This window comes from Macaca thibetana, chromosome 5 (genome assembly GCF_024542745.1).
Source record: "Macaca thibetana thibetana isolate TM-01 chromosome 5, ASM2454274v1, whole genome shotgun sequence".
Lineage (NCBI taxonomy): Eukaryota > Metazoa > Chordata > Mammalia > Primates > Cercopithecidae > Macaca > Macaca thibetana.
Genome location: NC_065582.1, coordinates 105043831 through 105064899, shown reverse-complemented (window position 1 = coordinate 105064899; position 21069 = coordinate 105043831). Strand labels below are relative to the sequence as shown.

General features: G+C 42.5%; 1 protein-coding gene and 1 non-coding gene across 2 annotated transcripts in view; one reads left to right on the top strand and one right to left on the bottom strand.

The window, feature by feature from the left end:
* SCFD2 (sec1 family domain containing 2) overlaps positions 1-21069 on the top strand; it is an 807609-nt gene that overhangs the window by 636595 nt on the left and 149945 nt on the right. The gene's annotated exons all lie outside the window — the stretch shown is intronic.
* Positions 16733-16854, bottom strand: LOC126955870 (small nucleolar RNA SNORA26). Its single transcript, XR_007726156.1, has one exon. It is a non-coding gene; the product is annotated as a small nucleolar RNA SNORA26 (small nucleolar RNA).

Below are 21069 nucleotides of genomic sequence, written 5' to 3'. Positions count from 1 at the left end.
AACATACATTTATTGTTTTACAGTTCTGGAGGCCAGAAGTTTAAAATCAATTTTGCTAGGCTATCATCAAGGTGACAGCAGGGTCACACTCCCTCTGGAGGCTCTAGGGGACAATCTTGGTTTTTGTTTTAGTTTTTTTTTTTGGTTTTTTTTGGTTTTGTTTTGTTTTGTTTTACCTTTTCCAGATTCTAGAGTTGCATTTTATGCATTCTTTTTGTTTTGTTTTCAACCTAGTCTTGCACAAGCATGCATTCCTTGACTGGAGGCCCCTTACTCCAGCTCTGTCTTCAAAGCCTGCAGCATGGCCTCTTGCTTCAGTTGTCACATTGCCTTCTTTTGGCCTGTAATAAAATCTCCTTCTGTGTCCTTCATGTAATGACACCTGCAATTACATTTAGTGCCCACTCAAATAACCCAGGATAATTTCCCCATCTCAAGATCCTTAGCTTAATTACATCTGCAAAATCCCTTCTGCCATATGAACTAATAATCACAGGTTCCCAGGATTAGGATGTGGATATATTTGGAGGCCATTATTCAGTCTTTCATACCAAAGAATTAAATTTTTTAATTTAACTTTATTTTATTGTAATTAGTCATAGGGCTAGGAGCTACTATATTGAACAGTACAAATACAGAACATTTCCCTCCTCACAGAAAATCTATTGACAGCACTATTCTAGAAGACATCTAGAAGCCAGGACCAGATGCTTCATTTTATTGCTATCTTCGGTTTGTTTTTGAGCTGCTCATTAAAAATATCTATAAGATCTTATTTTTTAGAAATTCAGAGAATATCTTTCCATAGAAGGCCAAGGAAAAACAGTAGTGTTCTTTCAGCCACTGAGCAAAGATTTAATGAGTATTTATGATGAAACAGGCACTGAGCTCTAAAAGAAATTTACAATCTACAATGTAATTGGTAAACATTATGATAACAGGAAGCACTGGTACCATGAGATAAGAGATCTAGCCTGATGAGGTCAGGGAAGAAATTCTGGAGGACATAAAACCTATGTTAAGATGTGGCCAAGCTAAGAAGGCTCAACAAAATAAATAAATAATACACACGCAGAGGGAAAATGATAAGAAAGATATCACTTATAGGAGAGGAAGAAGTGTGCACAGATGAAAGCAGTGGGGAGACAGCTTTAGGAGTAGAGTAGTCCTATGTGACTGAAGCATATGCGGGATCAGAAAGGGGAAGGTAGAAAAGAAGGCAAGGGCCAACTCTTGATGGGCCTAGTATGTCATAATTAGGTGTTTGGTCTTTATCCTAAGTGTCATTTAGATTTGAATGCAAATAACAGAGGCGCTAATAGTAGTCATTTAAATAAGAAAATATTCATTTTTGTTCGGACTAGTGCTAATGTGGAGACTGTGCTTCATAGCATCCTCAGGGTCTCAAGTTCCTTTTACTTCATCCCTAGTGTGTGTGTTTCTTAGTCATCCCTAGTGTGAGAGTTTTTCAGCTATCCTAGTGTGTGAGTTTCTCAGCCATCCCTAGTATGTTAGTTTTCTTCTTTTTATTTATTTTATTTTTTGAGACAGAGTTTTGCTCCTGTGGCCCAGGCTGGAGTGCAATGGCATGATCTCGGCTCACTGCAACCTCCGCCTCCCAGGTTCAAGCTGTTCTCCTGCCTCAGCCTCCTGAGTAGCTAGGATTACAGATGTGTACCACCACATCCAGCTAATTTTTTGTATTTTTAGTAGAGATGGGGTTTCACCATGTTGGTCAAGCTGGTCTCAAACTCCTGACCTCAGGTTATCCACCCACCTCAGCCTCCCAAAGTGCTGGGATTGCAGGTGTAAGCCACAGCGCCCGGCCCTTAGTGTGTTAGTTTTCTAAGCCTGCCATACAATGTACCACAAACTGGTGTCTTCAACAACAGAAATGTATCATCTCACAGTCCTAGGGGCTAGAATTCTGAGATCAGCTATTGATAGGGTTGGTTCCTCCTAGAGCTATGAGCACCAATCTGTTCCCTGACTCCCCTCTAGCTTCCGGGGGTTTGCTATGAACCTTTGGCATTCCTTGGCTTGTGGAAGTACCTCTGTCTTCATGTTCATGTTCATATCACATGCTTCCTGTATTTATCTCTCTGTGTCTACATTTCCCATTTTTATAAGGACACCAGTCAAATTGGTCATACCCTACTCCGGTATGACCTCATCTTAACTATTTACATCTGAAAGGCCACATTCCAAATAAGATCACATTCTGAGGTACTGGGAGTTAGGACTTCAACCTATGAATCTGAGGGGGGTGCAACTCAGACCATAATGTGTAGGATGTGATCCTCATCCCTGTGGCCCAGGGTAGCAGCTAGAGATCCAAGCCACCACATTCACACTCAGGGTCTTCTCAAAGGGCCCATTTCTGTAAGGGTGAATTCATAGCTTAAATCTCAGCTCCAGCACTTACTATCTACAGGAGTTTGACTCCCCCAACTCCACAATCTTAGCTTTATCATCTTGAAAATGAAGCAGCAACATTTACCTTTGCAGAGTTGTTATGATCATGTAAAATAACAAATACAAGAGCTTGGACTATAGTAGCTATTCAATGATAACAGTGATCTGTTGTTTGTCATCATCTCCCCAGGGCCTTGCATAGTGCCTCTCACAGACTAAGTGCTCCACAAACATTTTGTTGCCCAATGGAGATTTAGATCATGACTAAAGCCCTCGGCTACAGAAAGGCTGAGGTTGGAGTGAGCTATGATTGCACCACTGCACTCCAGTCTGGGTGGAGCACAGCGAAACCCAGTCTCTAAAAATAAAAATAAAGCCCTGGGCTAGACTGCAGTCTGGAAATTAATGATAAAATAGCCATCACAGTGGTGTAAAACACAAAACATTGGAAAAGAAAGAGTTATCAAATACAAACATTATAGGGAGAAATAAATACGCATAATTTTTAAAGTAACATCTCAAGGATAAAATAAGTACAATGCATCATTTTCCAGTCACAAGTCTACAGTGTCACTGATAAACTAGGACCATATGGCTTGAGGAATCCCTTATAGGAGCCAGATCTGACTCAGACCCCTGATTGCAAGTCTGAAGGCAAGCTCTCTCAAACACAGCTAGTGACAGGCCAGGGCTTTCCTGGAGCAGTAAGAGAATTAAGTGTGACCTTGGATGAGAGCAGGTAATGAACTACAAATAACGGTAATTCAGCAGGAATTTTTTCCTATGATTTGAGGCTACTATTTTTTGGTGTCTGATCAAAGAAAATATTTCCCAACTCACTAAGCTCTCCCACACCTGACAGAATATTTGTATTGCAAAAAGTGCAAGGTTAAAAGAATTAGTGTCATAACTATAGGAGGCTGCGTTCTGAGTTTTCGAAAAAAGGTTTTACATATACATTTTTGAAGAGCAGCCCAGGATGCAGCTATGAAATGAAGCATCTGGGATTGGCTTCTAGATGCTTTCTAGAACAGTGTTATCCAGTAGAACTTTCTGCCAGGATAGAAATGTTCTATATCTGTGCTGTCCAATACAGTAGCCAATAACCAGGTGGCTATTTAAATTTAAATTTAATTACATTGAAAATTAGGTTCACTGATACACTATTAAGGCTTACTATAAAGCTAAGTAATGAAGTCAGTTTGGCATTGTTGTAAAGATAGAAAAACCAACTGATAGAACAAAACAGAGTCAGGAGATAGGACCACACATACATGGTCACTTATGACAACTGCAAGTGGGAAAATTGATTTTTTGAATAAACATTCTGGATCAATTAGCTATCCACACAGAAACAAAAGACATCTGGACCTACCTCTATGTTCTTATTCACAACAATCAATTCCAAATGGATTGCAGATCTAAATGAGCAAACTAAAACATTAAAGCTTTTTGGGGGCCAGGCATGGTGGCTCATGCCTGTAATCCTAGCACTTTGGGAGGCCAAGACTGGTGGATAACAAGGTCAGAAGATGGAGACCATCCTGGCCAACATGGTGAAACCCTGTTTCTACTAACATACAAAAATTAGCCGGGCATGGTGGTGCGGTGCCTGTAGTCCCAGCTACTCGGGAGGCTGAGGCAGGGAAATTGCATGGATTGCAGTGAGCCAAGATCGCACCACTGCACTCCAGCTTGGTGACAGAGAGAGACTCTGTCTAAAAAAAAAAAAAAAAAAAAAAAGGAGGAAACTTTATAACCTGGAGTGGGCAGAGATTTCTTAAATAAAACCAGAAAATACTAACTGTTAAAACTAATGAATTGGATATTTCAAAATTAAAGTTTTCCTCAAAAGATACCATTAAAAGAATGAAAAGGAACCAAATGGGGGAAAATATTTGCAACATATATACTTGACAAAGGATGAATATTCAGAATTCTAAAAACGAAAACATAATACTGTATACTTAAAAATTTGCTAAGAGGATATATCTTACATTGTGTTATTTTAAATTAATTTTTTTTTCAATTTTTATTTTAGATTCGGGGTATATGTACAGGCTTGTTACCTGGGTGTATTGCGTGATGCTGAGGTTTGGGGTACAAATGATCCCTTCAGCCGGGTACTGAGCATCATATCCAACAGTTTTTCCAACTTTTCTCCCTCTCTTTCCCTCCCCCCATGTTAAGTGTTATTATCAATAATAATAATAAAGAGGTCAGGAGAAAACTTTTGGAGGTGATGGATTAGGTTCATGGCATAGATGGTCCTGATGGTTTTAAGTGTGTACACTTATCTACAAACTTATCAAGTTGTGTACATTGAATATGTATAGCTTTTTAGCATGCCAATCATACTTCAATAAAGTGATTTTTAAAAATCTTCTTACAATGGATAAACAAGTTGTGATATATTCATCCAATGGAATATTACTCAGAAATAAGGAGGAATAAGTTATTGACACATGCAACATTATGAATAAATCTCAAATACAGCATGCTGAGTGCAAGAAGCCTTATACAGAAGAACATACTGTGTGATTCCAGTTATATGATCTTCTGAAACAGGCAAATCTAATCTACAGTGGGGAAACAAATTAGAACGTTGGTTGTTCCTGGGAAAGTGGAAATGGGAGGGAGCATGAAGGACTTTCTGGGGTGATAGTATGTTCTATAGTTGGTAGAAGTTTGGGTTATACGAATGAATGCATTTGTCAAAACTCAGCAAATATATACACTAAAGATCTGTGCATTTCATTTCATGTAAATTTTACATCAAAAGAAACCTGAAGTATTAAATTCCAGTTCATGATATGCATGCTGAAATATTAATATTTAAATGGCCAAATATGTATTGCTGTTTGCAATTTACTTTGAAATGCAACAACATTAAGATAGATATAGGGAAAGGTAGAAATATCCTAAAGCGAGTGTTATATAATGTTAATGGTAGAATAATCTATGTAGTAGGCTTACAGACGCTATTGTAAAACTCTTTAAACTTTGCTAAATATTTGAAATTTTTCATAATCAAATGTTAGGAAAATACAAACTTAAAAGACACTAAAAATGGGCACAAATTTTGACACTTCATGAAGTTATTTCTTAATAGCCAATAAAAAGATGAAAAGGTGCTCAACTTCATTAATCATCAGGGAGCTGCAAATTAAAATCACCTGAAGCACAATTATCACCCACCAAAATGACTAAAATGAAGAAAGATGGAAAATACCAAGTGTTGATGAGAATGTGGAACAACTGGAATACTCATACATTTCTGATAAGTGTAAATTGGCTCAAACACTTTGAAAAACCGTTTTAGAATATTTAATATCTACTAAATTTGAACATAGTATAACCTATAATCCAAGAATTCCATTGGTAGGTATACACCGCACAGAAATGCAATAATCTTTCATCATGTTCATCAAAAGATGTTTATTACAATGTTCATAGCAGCAATACATTTAATAGTTCCAAAATGTAGACTACTCCAATGCCTATTAATAATTGGTTGAATATAAATTGTGGTATATTCACAAAATGGAATGCACTGCAGCATCCTCATGAGCAAACTGTGACTATACTCAAAATATGGATGAACCTTATGACCGTAATAGTGAGTTAAAGAAACCAGACACAAAAAATCACATGCTGAAATGGTCCCACGTATATAATGTACAAACGCAAGGATACTACTCTATGCTGTTAGAAGTCAGGTGAGCGGTTACCTTTAGGTGAAAAGGAGTGGACTGGAAGGAAATACTTCTGGTGTGCTGTCTCCTCTCCTCTCCCCTCCCCTCCCCTCCCCTCCCCTCCTCTCTCTTCTCTCCTCCTCCTCTCCTCCCCTCCCCTCCCCTCCCCTCCCCTCCCCTCCCCCCTCCCTCCCCTCCCCCCCCCCCTCTTTCTTTTCACTGATGTAGTCTAGCTCTGTCGCCCAGGCTGGAGGTGCAGTGGCATGATCTCGCTCACTGCAGCCTCCACCTCCCGGGTTCAAGCGATTCCCCTGCCTCAGCCTCCCGAGTAGCTGGGATTACAGGCATGCACCACCACACCCAGCTAATTTTCGTATTTTTAGTAGAGATGGGGTTTCACCATGTTGGCAGGCTGGTCTCAAACTCCTGACCTCAAGCAATCTGCCCACCTCGGCCTCCCAAAGTGCTGGGATTACAGGCGTTAGCCACCACGCCGGGCCATGTTCTGTTTCTTAAATTAGTTGTTGGTGGCAGGACTGTGATTAGTTTGTGAAATTTCAGCCGACTGTGCATTTTTGTGTACTCATCTGTGGGCATGTTATATTTCAATAAAAAGCAGTCTCTGCCAGAACCTACAGGCAATGAGGGGCCACAGAAGGAGTTGACATTTGAGACGTTTGAGAAGGCTTTAAGATACACGATCAGATTTGCATTAGGAAGATTAATCTTTGGCTTGGAGAACGACCGGAAAAGGAGTTGGGAGCTATTTGTAGAACTAATCCAGGCAAGCAACTATGAAGGTCTGAATTAAAGCAAGGGAATAGGAATGAGGACAGGGTGCAGCTGATATTTAGGAAGTAAACATGACAGGACGTGAGCTGACCTCTAAATCCTACTCATGTTTCCTTGCTTGAAAAATAAGGAATAACAGTACCTACTTCACTGTGACTAGTTTGATGATTTAATGAAGGGGGGTGGTTTCAGAGATTTATAAAAAGTATATATGCTCATTGTATACTATACAGACCTAGACATAAGGTATTAATATTATAAAGCTCTAAGAGAAATATCTTGATTTTGGCATTGTCCCTGCGACGCTGCCTTCTCCCTGCCTAGGATGGATCAGCGTGGGACATAGGGTAGAAGGCAGAGGTCCAGAATGCCACAGGACATGTCAGAACCTGGGCGTGAAACGTGCCCAGGGGACCATGGGTGAAGGTCTGGGACTCTTCCTTCTGCCTCCAGCAGAAGGAAACAAAACTAAGCCGGGCGTTTCCTCCCTTCCTCCCCAGCCTTTCGGCGGAGAGTGGACCGGCGGAACTGGACGGGGATTCAGGCCTAGGGGTGGGCTTGGGACCGGAAAAATGGCCAATGGAACTCGAGCTTCTCCGTGCTTAGCCAACTGCATGCCCCCCCCCCAGGACCGCCCCCATGCAGTGATTGGCAGACACGTCTCCCAGTGTTGTCGCGGCCTGCCGGGGCTCTCGGAACTCCCGCGAGGGTGCGGGTCTTCGTCCAGCGCTGGAACAATTGGTCCCGCCCCTCAAGGTATTTCTGCTCCTCGCGTGCCAGGGACCTCCGTAGGCCTCCTCCTGCTACGGACCTGGAGCCAGGAGGCGGCTGGGAGGTGGGCGAGGTGAGGAGGTCTGAGCAGCCGCAGGCTGTGGGCCGCTTCGCCTCGAATCCGGGACCCGCGGGACCCGCAGGACCTGCAGTGCCAGGGGCCAAAGTGGGCGCGGCCCGGGCTCTCCTTTCCCTCACGCGTACCTGCCTTCTCCGCGGTGCCTGGGGCGGCTCTCCTGCCAGTTGGCGGGAGGAACCCGTAGTAGTAAAGCGCGACTGGATTAGGCCCTGTGTATTGAAGGATTTGCGATCTTGAAAGGGACATTTGCATTAAAAAGTGGGCAAACTTGTTTGTGGTCCTATTGGTAACACACTTTTGGGGGTGCAGTACAGTATGTTACCATGCTTTAGGGGATTAACCGCCTTAGTTAAATGGTGGATTCCAGTTGTTCCTAGCCCGTTTCTAGCTGCTGCTCTTTCTGCTAATTTAAAGAGAATTTAAATAGGATAAGGTCCTGTTTACATCTTCACGTTTACATCTTGCAGTGCCTTTCTAATACAAATACTTTAAGCAGCCCTAGCAGCCTCCCCAAAAAGTAACGGAGATTCCCCCAGTAAAGGAACATGGCAATATGTGTTAAATTCTTTTTTTTTTTTTTTTTTTTTTGAGACAGTGCCGCTCTGTCGCCCAGGCTGGAGTACAGTGGTGCAATCTCGGCTCACTGCAACCTCTGCCTCCTGAGTTCAAGCGATCCTCCCACCTCAGCCTCCCAAATAGCTGGAATTACAGGCGCCAGCCACCACTCCCGGCTAATTTTTGTATATTTTGTAGAGACGGGCTTTCACCATGTTGGCCAGGCTGGTCTCGAACTCCTGATCTCAGGTGATCTGCCGGAATCGGGCTCCCAAATTGCTGGGATTACAGGTGTGAGCTACCACGCCCGGCCTGTATTGAATTCTTGAATTTAGCAAACACCACAAAATTATCTTAAAGTACCCTGTACTTATAACCATAAGAAAGACCAGCCTGAGTCTGTTTTCCCTGAAAGCAAAGCACTGAAAAAATCGTGCAATTGGAAAGAGAATACGTAACATTGTAGATACCTGAGTCTTCACATATAATTACGACCGTTCATAGAAAAATAACAAATGTTTGTGAGGATATGGAGAAATTGGAACCCTTTGTGCTTTGCTGGTGGAATGTGAAATGGTGCAACCTCTCTAGAAAATAGTATGGTACTTCCTCAAAAAATTAAACATAGAATTACCATATGATCCAGCGATTTCACTTGTCAGTGTATACCCAAAAGAACTGAAAGAACAAGGACTCAGATACTTGTACACCAATGTTCATAACAATATTCACAATAGCCAAACAGAGGAAACAACCCAAATGTTGATCAACAGATGACTGGGTAAGCAAAACGTAGTAGACACACACACACAGGCACACACACAATGAAGTATTATTCAACCTTAAAAATGAAATTCTGACACCTGCTATAACATGGATGAACCTGGAAAACATTATGCTAAGTGAAATAAGCCAGACACAAGGATAAATACTGTATGATTCCAATTATATGAAGCACTGAGAATAGTCAAATTCATAGAGAGCAGGATAGAGGTTCTCAAAGGCTAGGAGAAGGGAGAATGAGGAGCTGCTATTTAATGGGTATAAAATTTGTTTGGGATGATGGAAAAGCTCTGGAAGTGGAAAACCTATTTTAATTCCAGCATCCACGTTGTACAATTGTAATTTGTGAAAACCTCTTCAAAATTTGATTTGAGAGATGTATGAAATATGTGTTCAAAGCTTATAAGATGGTATTTTTCAGTGTATGTGTGCTTATTTTAAATTGACTCCACTACGTAGTATTTGCAGGATGAATTTGGGAAGCAATACTTATGTGTTAGAATTCCTAGAAACCCAACCACACATACTGTATTATACAGACTGGAGACAACAGCATCTATTCGGTTGTTCTATATTTGGAAATAACTATTTTGGTACCTTGCATTTGAGCCTCCCTACCAATCAACAGCAATTGAAAAAAAAAAAAAAAAAACATAATTCTAAACTAGCTCATTTTGAATATACAGCCAAGACAAGTGGCAATATACATGTTATTAGGATGTATTTTTAAAATCTTAGGTTCTTTCAGAGTGGGACAGTGCTGATGACATATAATTAAAGTATTTCATATATCATTTTCCTATTAATTGGACAAGAAAATACTGATTTATTTTCGACCCTTTTGTAGGTGGGAAAACAGAAGGCTAAGATGATATAGCACTGAAATCTTTATCACCTTCTCCAAAGATTATTTGTACTCATCTGTTGAAATATTTACCAATTTTTCTTTGTGTAGTTTGTGAAATTGCTGGAATAGGTTATGTTTCTGCTGGCTACAACAGAGCTTTTAAGGTTACCAGCTAAGTTTCTTAGATGTGAATAGAATTATTTTTTTGTTGACCCTAAAACTGGTGACTGTTAGAGCAAAGAATTCATATTAAACTTTGTGTAAAGTTGAATATGTCAGTGAGACACTTGAAACAGACTATTGCATTTGAACCTTCTTATCAATAGCAATCAAAAAACCCTAATTCCAAACTGGCTCTTTCTGAATATACAGCCAAGACAAGTGGCAATTAGAACTGTTAAAAGTAGTTTCTGGCTGGGTCCAGTGGCTCACACCTGTAATCCCAGAACTTTGGGAGGCTGAGGCAAGAGGATCACTTGAGCCCGTGAGTTCAAGACAGGCCTGGACAACATAGGGAGACCCCCCCATCTCTATAAAAAACAATAACTAAATTAGCCATTAGCCACAGGTGCACACCTGTGGTCCCACCTACTCAGGAGGCTGAGATGGGAGGATCACTTGAGCACAGGGTATCAAGGTGCAGTGAACTATGATTGTTCCACTAGACTCCATCCAGCCTGGGTGACAGAGGAAGACCCTGTCGCAAAAGAGAAAAAAAAAAAAAAGTAGTTTCTGGTGATGACATATCAAGAGCAAGAATTTTTGACTGGCACAAAAGGTTTAAAGAAGGTAGGGATGACACCCATGGTGATGTGCAAAGCGGTCATCCAGTCACTCACAGAATCCAGTTAAATGCTGAGAGCCAGAAATTCGGTTTTCTCAAATAGCCAATTAACTGTGAGAAAATAGCAGAAAAGTTTCATTCTGTAAGAAAACTTGCAGCTGATGAAAGCTTCTAGGAAGACTGTTATCTCCTGCTATTGTGGCTGAAGATCTAATGGAGGCCAAAGCAAAATAGAGCTAAGCAGGAGCCTGCAGCTTGGGTGTGTATTCAGGGCACAATCCTGTTTTGTTTCATTGGTCTTGGAGAAATTTCAGGCTGAAACAAGCTGAGCATCCAAACATTTTAAACAGGTTTTTGTAGGTATGTGATTTAAACAGCGTGAAACTTGTAGAGCTGGATATGACCAAAAAAAAAAAAAGAGGATGGAACTAGAAGTTTATTAGGAGGAACAAACTGTTATCTCACGGTAAGGAACTAACTGTAGGAGAATTTCTACCTTAATTTCTTCAACGTGAGCTCATCAGGTTATCTGCAGGCTAAGCAGTTAAACCTTCAACAGGGAGCTAGCAATTGTTATTCTGTATGGACACATCTCAAAAGTAGTCTGGGATTGGCTATACTTGGGCAGAAATATTTAACTTGTAATAATGAAACTTCTTTTGAGAGTGGGAGATGGAGCTCAGATGTTGGAAACAGGGATTCAATTAAGAAAGAAAAAACTGAAGAATTGTGGGCAGTTTAAGTATTAAATAAAAATATACTGTTCTCTTTCATTCTTCCCACCCACCAAAAAGTGAGGACCTGATTACGTTCAGAATCTCACAATACTTTGTTCTTTATAGAATCTAAATTTCACTTTTAAATGGAATTTTATATATAAACTGTTCATCTCTAGGATTTATAATAAAGGGCAAATAGGGTTCAGTTTGATCCTAACTTTCATCATGAGAATGAGATTCTATAGTTTGAGAAGTTTCAAAGGGTATGAACAATAATATATACAATATTTTCAAGTGACTGAGGTTTGACCTTCATATCCTATGCTTCAGCTCTAACAGCATTCATTAAAGGAAAGCTTGAATTACTTGAATATTCATGAGCCCACGAATAGCCTCAAGTACATCATGGTCCAGTCAAATGGTGGTTTTGCTGAAACACTGTAATAAAAAAGCATTAGTAATTCATGTCAGTTGATATAAGGTATTCTTACAGAGAATAGGTGAAAAACGGTTTCACACAAGAAATTTTGATACACCTAGAAAATGTAAAGGATTTCAGGTAGTATTTTGTCAATTAACATGTTTAGGGAGCTAGGTGAACCATGTGTTATTCCATCCCATAATAAATTTAAGTATGAACTTCTCATTAAAACACTTAGGTTCTTTGCCCCAATTTCCTTCCCAGTCTCTAGTATAGTGCTGTTTAAGTGTAGTATCCCATAATTCAGAATTAGTATTACTGCAACCTAGTGGCAAGGACTTAAGTCAGAGCCTTGTGGTAGCTGACCCTGGGAAGACTAGTTTTATTAGTGATACTACTTTTCTGGAGTCAGAGTCTTGCTCTGTTGCCCAGGCTGGAGTGCAGTGACAGTCATGTCTCACTGCAACCTTGAACTTGTGGGCTCAAGTGATCCTCCCTCCTCAGCCTCCAAAGTAGATTAGTCGACCGTGCCCAGCGAAGTTTTTGACTTTTTGTAGGGATGGGGTCTTGCTGTGTTGCTCAGGCTGGTCTCGAATTCCAGGCCTCAAGCAGTCCCCTTGCCTCAGCCTCCCAAAGAGCTGGGATTACAGGCTGTGCCTAGCCGATATATATTTTTTTAAAGGACACTAGTACCATTATGTCCTTTTAAGTCCTCTTTTACATGTTACATACACCAAAAACACCTAATAGGCTGACAGATGCTCCCTTTGTGCCAAATATTGAGAACCTTCTCTTGCCCAGAGATTCAAGTTTACATTTCTTAAAACACAAACTGAAACTGAAGTTTATGAAAACATTATCTCACTTTAGCAGTTTGTATTACCTCCAGGACACTACTGGCTGAAGCTGTACAGCCCACAGGGCAAAAATTATAATTAGAATGCTTTTTCTATTGTCTTAATTTGCTTCAGTTACTGAATTTATAAAATGTGGTGTCTTGTACTGTATAAATACAAGTGTGCATAAATGACTTTCCAATAAACCATAAATTGATTCCTTACTTTTCACAATGCTTTATTAGGAGGTATCTGCTGACCCCACATATTTTAGCCATATGCTCATGTATCTCAAGATTAAAGTCTAAATACATTTTAAATTCATGGTCATACCTTTAAAAAATGACCAATGAATATATATAGGATCTACTCCCAACCACCCACACGGCACTAATAAAAACAGTGGAGGCAGGCTGAGGTGGTGGGGTTCTTGCCCCAGCTATATTTGTGATCTTAGAGGTTGCTGTAACAAATTACAAGTTGGTGGCTTAAAACAGCAATTTATTCTCAGTTCTGAAGGCCAGAAGTCAGAAATTAGTTTTACTGAGCCAAATCAAATGATGCTTCTCAGGAGGCTCTGATGGGGAATATGTTCCTTGGCATCTCCCAGCTCCTGGGGGCTGCCTCACTCCGATCTTCAAGGCCTGCATCTTCCAATCTGCTGTGTGTGGATCTCCCTCGGGCTCTCTCTCATGAGGGAACTTGTGATCGCATTTAGGGCCCACTAGGATTATCCAAGGTAATCTCCCCATCCTGAGATCCTTAATCTAATTATAATAATATCTGCAAATAAGGTAACAATTACAGGTTCCAGAGATTAGGCCTGATTATCTCTGGAGGCAGTCATTCAGACTACACTGTCTTTCCAGGTTCTGACAGGTTGTCTCTTCTGAAAAGTTGGCTGCATCATGCAATGCTACAACAGTACTGCTAATAAAACCCTGCAGTAATGGAAATGTTTTCTATCTATGCTGCCCCTAACCACATGTGGCTGTTGATCCGTGGATGTGTTACAGGGCCTCTGCCCAAGTAACTCAAGGGGGAGAAGACCACCACCAGGACTCCGTGGAGTGCTTTGTGAAACCAGTGGTTATTCTTGACAACTATTTGCTAGAGCCTTTTTATCTGTGCTGCCCCTAGCCACATGCAGCTATTGAATATTTGAAATGTGGCCAATGAGTTATCACAACCAACCATATCCACTGATTTTTGTATACTTGCTCACTGGTTCTTACGATACCTAGAATACTACTTGATCCATAGTTAAATGCTCCATTAAAAGAACATTAGAGCTATTCCAGTACTATGTAAATACTAAGTATCAGTTCCAGTTTTAGTAGATGTGCGGCAGAAACATGCACAATACTAAATATCAATATTGTCATTTTGTTCTAACATTATGACTCTACGGTATTATAAAAATGATTAAATAGTACTACCAACTAATATATCATTTGCTGAGTACTTACTACTTACCAAGTAGTCTGATGTATCACATATTACTCGTTAATAAAACCTAACACTAAGTGGTTTAAGATCACACATAGAGATCTGAACCTAGGCTCAACATTATGCTGCCCTTAGAAGGGGACTATAAGCCACTTACCTACAAAATGTCAAGCACCTGACTAGACCCTCTGTAACATGCTGGGAACCAAGGGGGACTTTACAGAATGGAGAGAAACACAGGCAGTTAGGCAAGTTCACACACAATGTGTAATGTAGTTCTGATGCTACAGGGCCATTACATAGAAGGGCTGGTGGTGGTCAGAGAAAAGTTAGGTTAAGAGCAGTAAGGTATAAGGCAATAGGGAGCATTCCAGTTAAATTAAAACATTCAGAGCCTGGAAGGCCAGAGCACATTGCCATTTTACAAGAGTTTGAAAATAACCAACTCTCCACTACTATATACAGACATTAAGTCCTCCCCTCCAAGGGCACTTCTCTATAGCTTCACTGCTTCTCCAAACCTTTAAACACAACTATCCTCAGGGCCTTTGCACTAGTTTTCCCTCTGCCTAGAATGCTCTCCCCTCAACTATATATAAGGCCATGACATCTCCCTCAGCTCTTTCATGTTGAGTGAGGCCTCCCTTGCCAGCCATGTTAAGTCATCTCCCTTTCCTTCCCTCCTTAGCAATTATAGCCAGCTAATGCATTAGTTGAATATTTTTTGTACTAGTCCATTCTCACATTGCTATAAGGAACTGAGACTGGGTAATTTATAAAGAAAAGATTTGTCTCATCTCAGCAGGCTGCACAGGGAGCTTGGCTGCTGAGGCTTCAGGAAACTCACAATCATGGGGTATGTCTAAAAGGAAGCACATGGCCAAAGTAGGAGGAAGGGGAGGTGCCACACTTTTAATCTAAACTCTGCCATTCTTCCGCCTCTGACTTGAGAAAACGTGCACAATTGCATAACCTTTATTTTTAATTTTTCTTTTCAGGCTGGAGCACAGTGACAAGATCATGGGTCACTGCAGTCTCAACCTCTTGGGCTCAAGCAATCCTTCTGCCTCATTTTTTGTAGAGATGAGGTGTTACTATGTTGCCCAAGATAGTCTTAACTCCTGACCTCAAGCGATCCCCCTGCCTTGGCCTTCCCAAGTGCTGGGATTACAGGCAGCAGCCACTGCCCCAGCCACACTACACATCTAAACAACCAGATCTCATGAGAACTCACTATCCTAAGGAACAATAAGAGGGAAATCCTCCCTTTTGATCCAATCACCTCCCACCAGGCCCCTCCTCCAACATTGGGATTACAATTCAACATTATCTGAACTTATGAGCAATTACCTAAACTTATGAGGCTAGACTTTACAATATGGAACATAAAAGTTTAGATAAAAAGGTAAGAACAGTGCTATGAATTAAGAATGACTCCAAGATAAATATTAAATACTTGCTACATAGACACACAAAAAAACCAGAATGCGCTGACAGATACTCATTTTGTGCCAAATTTTGTGAAACTTCTTCGGCTCAATGCAATGAAATAATACAAAGAGTTCATATTCCTAACAGCTCTACTGTGGTCCTTTCCTAGTTTAATTCTTAACTGTTACAGCAGGACACCAAATCTCAAGAGACAGGTGACTTTCCAGAAGTCACACTGCTGAAAAGTTATACACGTGAAGCCTCTCAGAGATACTCACATGTGATGAAACTTGAGTTACCCCTAATCCATTTCTTTACCTATGAAACGGGAGAATAGAATCTGTAAGGTTAGCAGAGAGAAAAGACAAGAGACCCAAGGTCAGGCAAGTAAGTTTATTAACCTGCCGGGCTTCTCCACCAGAGGTGGCAGCCCTGAGCTTACAAAATGAGGGGTTTATATGGGGGAGAGAGACCCGGGGGGTTGTTAGTTGATTAACTACCACATTTCATCTCGTGGCCGGCTTACAATATATTATCTTGTGAAAACAGGAATTTACAAGGGGGTGTAAGTTAGGTTTATCCACGTTTCTCATGACCTCCCCCGTGCCACCCGGAGGGCTTCGGTGTAGCAAGTCTGGGGACCTTGCTGTGGCACCTATATAAGGGTTCAGGAATGCAGCTGCAGAGTATTCAGGTTAAGGGTCAGCTGCATTGAGTTGGCGGGGGCGGGGTGGTCCTGGGGCAGCTTGTACCTAACAGAATCCACCTCTGAGTTGTGACAATTAAATGAAAAAGGCTGAAAAGGTGAACATGAAGCACCTGCTACATTGCCCTGTTGCCACCAGCGTTGTCCCACTGCTCTAGCTCCTGTGGCACTGCACGGACACGTGGTTGCTACAAGTTAGTACGCATATTTGGCCTTATTAGAGGCAGTTTCCTACTGTAACTGAAGGGATAGTTGGCTTAAGTCAACTGAAATACCAGCAACAGGACATTCCAGCTTCAATGGCTTGTACCTGTAGTTGTCAACCTATAGAAAGAAAAGTTTTAAAATGACGTTTTAAACAAAGAAAACGGAAATGTATCGCTTGTTCTACAAACTGTGTGAAGAAAATCACAAAGGCGCTCAGGTTGTAACGAAATTTTTTCTGGTTCAGCTGTGACTCCAGACAGGATCCAAAGGGGAGATTTCCAGTCTCTTCTCTGGGTTTTATGGAGACTTACTTTACCCTTCTGTGTTAGCCTCTTAAAGCACTGGGTCAACCTTAAAAGGGCACAGGAAAGGGTGCTTTGGGATTTTTTTTTTCTTTGATTTTACAGGGTTCACTATTATTTCCTGCGTTGCTCTCCATACCTCGTGGATCTCAGCTTCTCTAAGTCTGAAACCACCACTAGAAACAGCTGTTTTGTTTGGTGAGCATCTACATGGATGTTTCCTTCCAGTTAAGGGGAGGCGGATTCGGACCTTGGCGACAAACACGCCGGGGAACCCTCCGGTACCACTGGCCACGTGCTCCGGGTTGAGTCATTTCCCCCTGCTCAAGGCTACGAACATACCTGTGCTAAGAACTGAGGCAGCTGCACTTCCGCAGACGTAAGAGATGAACTCCTGAGCTCAAGGTCAGCTGGGGTTGGGTTCCTGTCGCCGCACGCGTGGCCCGCCCGAAACCCGCTACAAAGTAGTGGCGCGTCCGCCCTGGCGAAGCAAAGGGCAAAATTGTTACGGTGCCCGGGACCTGCCCCGGGAACCTCTGGCTGTTCCTCTGGGCGCGGCGCCTGTGCCTCGCGCGGCCCCGGGACGAGCACTGCCGCCCGCCCCCCGGGCAGCCGAGGGCTGCTCTACCCCTCCGTTCTGGCCGCCGGGAGCAGAGAAGCTCGGGGCGGGCAAAGCTCGTGGGGACACGGGGCGAGCCCAGCCCTGATCCGGCCCGCGGGCCGGCCGGGCGCCCTCCCTCCAGAGACCGAAAGCCGAAGGCTGAAGACGCACTTACCGCGCGATTCCAGCTGACAAAGAGGCGGGCGACCTGCGCCGGGCGAACAAACCAGAGAGGCGGCGCGGGGCGGGGCGGGGCGGGGGAGGGGAGGAGGAGGGTCGCGGGGCCCGCAGCCAATCCCGGGAAGACTCTGGGCGAGGGCGGGGCTCGCAGCCGATCCCTGGAGAAGTCGGGGAGCTCAGCCAATCCCGGGGAGACCCTGAGCGGGGCGGGGTGGAGGGCCGCGGCACGCACAGCCAATCCCGGACGGGGCAGGACGGGCCTGGCCATTGGCTCTCGGTGTCCGGGGCCGACCTAGGTCTGGCTCTTGCAGTGGCGCGGAGATAAGCCGTGTCTGCGCGCAGAGCATTCTCGGAATTAGATTCTTCAGGCTCCCCACCAATCACCAGCGTTGGTGATTCTGGTGCTCTTAGGCCCTAGACCCTAACTCGGGTTCTCTTGTCGGGAGGCCATCGAGGTTACTCTACGGCTGGCCTAAGGCCTTGAGATTCCCTTTCCTAAAGCCAGACTAATCCGATGTGTGTTCATAATCTGTGTCCGCCTAAACCGTAAGCTTAAAGAGAAGCCACGACCATGTCTTGTTCGACAAGCTCACTCCCATGGCCTCTCCTAAAGCTAGGACTGCTTCCTTTCCTCATGCTCCCTCTTTATTCATTTGCAGAGTCCAATAAGTAAACCATAATCAGTTGGAGGGTGGGAGTTGGGGAGGTTGAGAAGGCAGCCATAGCAGTCTCAAGGTAACAGGCTCAAACGTGGCAAACAAGTAGAATAAAATTGGAGTATATGCCAAAAGAAGAACTTCTATTACTGTTTCACATACCATCTGCTAACAAATCTAATCCTCAAAATATATTTTGTCATCTCCAAATTATAGATGGGGAAATAATTATGTGACTTGCCCAAAGTCACAGAGCAGCTAGCCAGTGGTAGATCCAGGATTTGAACTCAAGCAGCCTGAAGGCAGAGCCCCTCAAACACCATGCTACCTAGCCTTTCCCCAGGTATTGAGGATGGAGCAGGAAGGGAAACCAAAAAATAGCCTACATCTGGTTAACTGATCAAGACAGGCAGCTCTGGTGGGGTTGTAGCTTTGCAAGCAGAAAGAACAGTTCGTCCAGAGCCCCAAGGTAAACAGGAAAGGGATTTACCTGTTTAAGAACGCCCAGAAATGGAACATAAGGAGCAGAATGGCCTGACATGAGAATGGCTTGGGGCCAGACCATGCCAGAAACCCTGGAAGAGTTGTTTTGTTTTGTTTTGTTTTGTTTTGTTTTGTTTTGTTTTTGAGATGGAGTCTTGCTCTGTTACCCAGACTGGAGTGTGGTGGCGTGATCTTGGCTCACTGCAGCCTCCACTTCCCAAGTTCAAACGATTCTCCTGCCTCGGCCTCCCGGGTAGCTGGGATTACAGACACACACCACCATGCCTGGCTAATTTTTGTATTTATGGAAGAGTTTATATTTTGTGCTAAAGATGATGGAAAGCTGTTCAAGTGCTTTTTTTGTTTGTTTTCGTGTGTGTTTTTTTAAACAGTGGAATGATAGGATCTGATGTAGGGTGTGGTTTCGGGTGTGATTAAGGTGATTTTGGTGGGAAGACGAAGTTGAATAAAATTTACCAATAAACCCTAACAGCTAGTCATCATCTTGCAGATATTCAGAGGATCTTGTTGAAACCGGAGAGTGAGTATCAGTTTATTGTCCCCTCACCTTTCTCAGGAATCTTTCAAACATATCTCTAGTTGGAATCTGTCCTTTTTATAGTCCCTTTTGATAGCTGAGAGATATTACCTTTCCTTTAACTATGGCAATGAATTTGGTCAGGCTACATGGGAAAATATAGGAAAAGAGAAGTAAATCTCCTTAGTAAAGAGACTAATGCAGGAATTCAGCAGCAACCTAGCAGGGGCTGGGGGTAGTTGTGCAGAATGTCTTCTCCCCTCCCCCAACCAGGAGATAAAAATGGGAAGGAATTATGAAAGAATTACATTTGTGTTTGATTCAAGAGAAATTCACCTTAATCTGAAGGCTTCACATTTCTGACCAAATACCTCAATTCAATGAACATGAAAAACTCAGTTCATTTGAAATAGTAAAACTTCACTGGGCTTAGAGGAGAAATGTCTATTAAATACAGAGATGATAGAACAAAATAAACTGATTTATAATTGCTTTTAAGTTAGGTTCAAGATAATATGTATTTGGTACTAAAAATGCTTACAATACAGTTTAAAGAGAATTGTTTCAATTGGGTTCATTATTAGGCCTAATTTTTTGAGAGAAATTAATATGTCCAATCCTTCCTTCCTTCCTTTCTTCTTTCTCTCTCTCTTTCTTTCTTTTTTCTTTCTTTCTTTCTTTCTTTCTTTCTTTCTTTCTTTCTTTCTTTCTTTCTTTCTTTCTTTCTTTCTTTCTTTCTTTCTTTCTTTCTTTCTTTCTTTTTCTTTCTTTCTTTCTTTCTTCCTTCTTCCTTCTTCCTTCTTTCCTTCCTTCCTTCCTTCTTCCTTCCTTCCTTCCTTCCTTCCTTCTTTCTTTCTCTCTTTCTCTGTATCTCTCTCCCTCCCTCCCTGCCTCCCTCGCTCCCTCCCTTCCTTCCTTCGTTTTCTTTTCTCTCTTGCTCTCTCTCTCTTTCTTGCTCTCTCTCTCTCTCTCTCATCTCTCTCCCTCTCCCTTCCTTTTCCTTTTGACAGGGTCTTTATCACTTAGGCTAGAGTGCAGTGGCACGATCATAGCTCATGGGTCTAGCTCCAACTCCTAGGCTTAAGTGATCCTCCCGCCTCAGCCTCCCAAAGCATTGGCATTACAGGTGTGAGCCACCACGCCTGGCCAGTCTGTCCAATTTGAGGGAGTTCAGTCTGTCCAACTTTAATCTGTCTGAAGTTGAATAAAGGGACCTAGAAGAATACTCACCAGCCCTCCAGATATTCTCAGTTGGATTTCCCAGAGACACCACAAAATCACTCTTTTGGCCCAGAGTTTATTCTCTTCTTCCACCTGTCTACTTCCTTTTTGTGTCTTCTGTCTTGAAGAATAACAATTCCTTATCCCAGCTGTCCAGGACTTAGAGCAAATGCTTTCCTTTCTCAGCCTCCTCCTCCATTTCTCAGCCTCCTACTTCCTCGTCTTCTTCCATGCAGGCAGTTCTTCCTATTGACCATCCATGAGTCTGCCTCTTCTTTCCAGCCCTTGCTTGTACTTTAGTTCTAGCTCCATCATTTACTTTCAGCATCATCCACTGCAGTAGCCTCCACCTGCATTCAGCTTCCCTGTCTCCAGTGTTTCCTTCCCTATGAATTCTTCCACACTGCTGTCATCTCCATTGGAAATTATTAAATGGTTCTTTGCTGCCACCAGGAAAAAAACCGACCCCCACCTATCTACCTCCTCCTCCCACTTCCCACATACCTATTATGATCCAACCATGCTGAAATAACTGCAGAGCCCTGAATGCTGTCCAGCACTGTCCCATACAACTTTCTGCAGTGATGGAAATATTCTG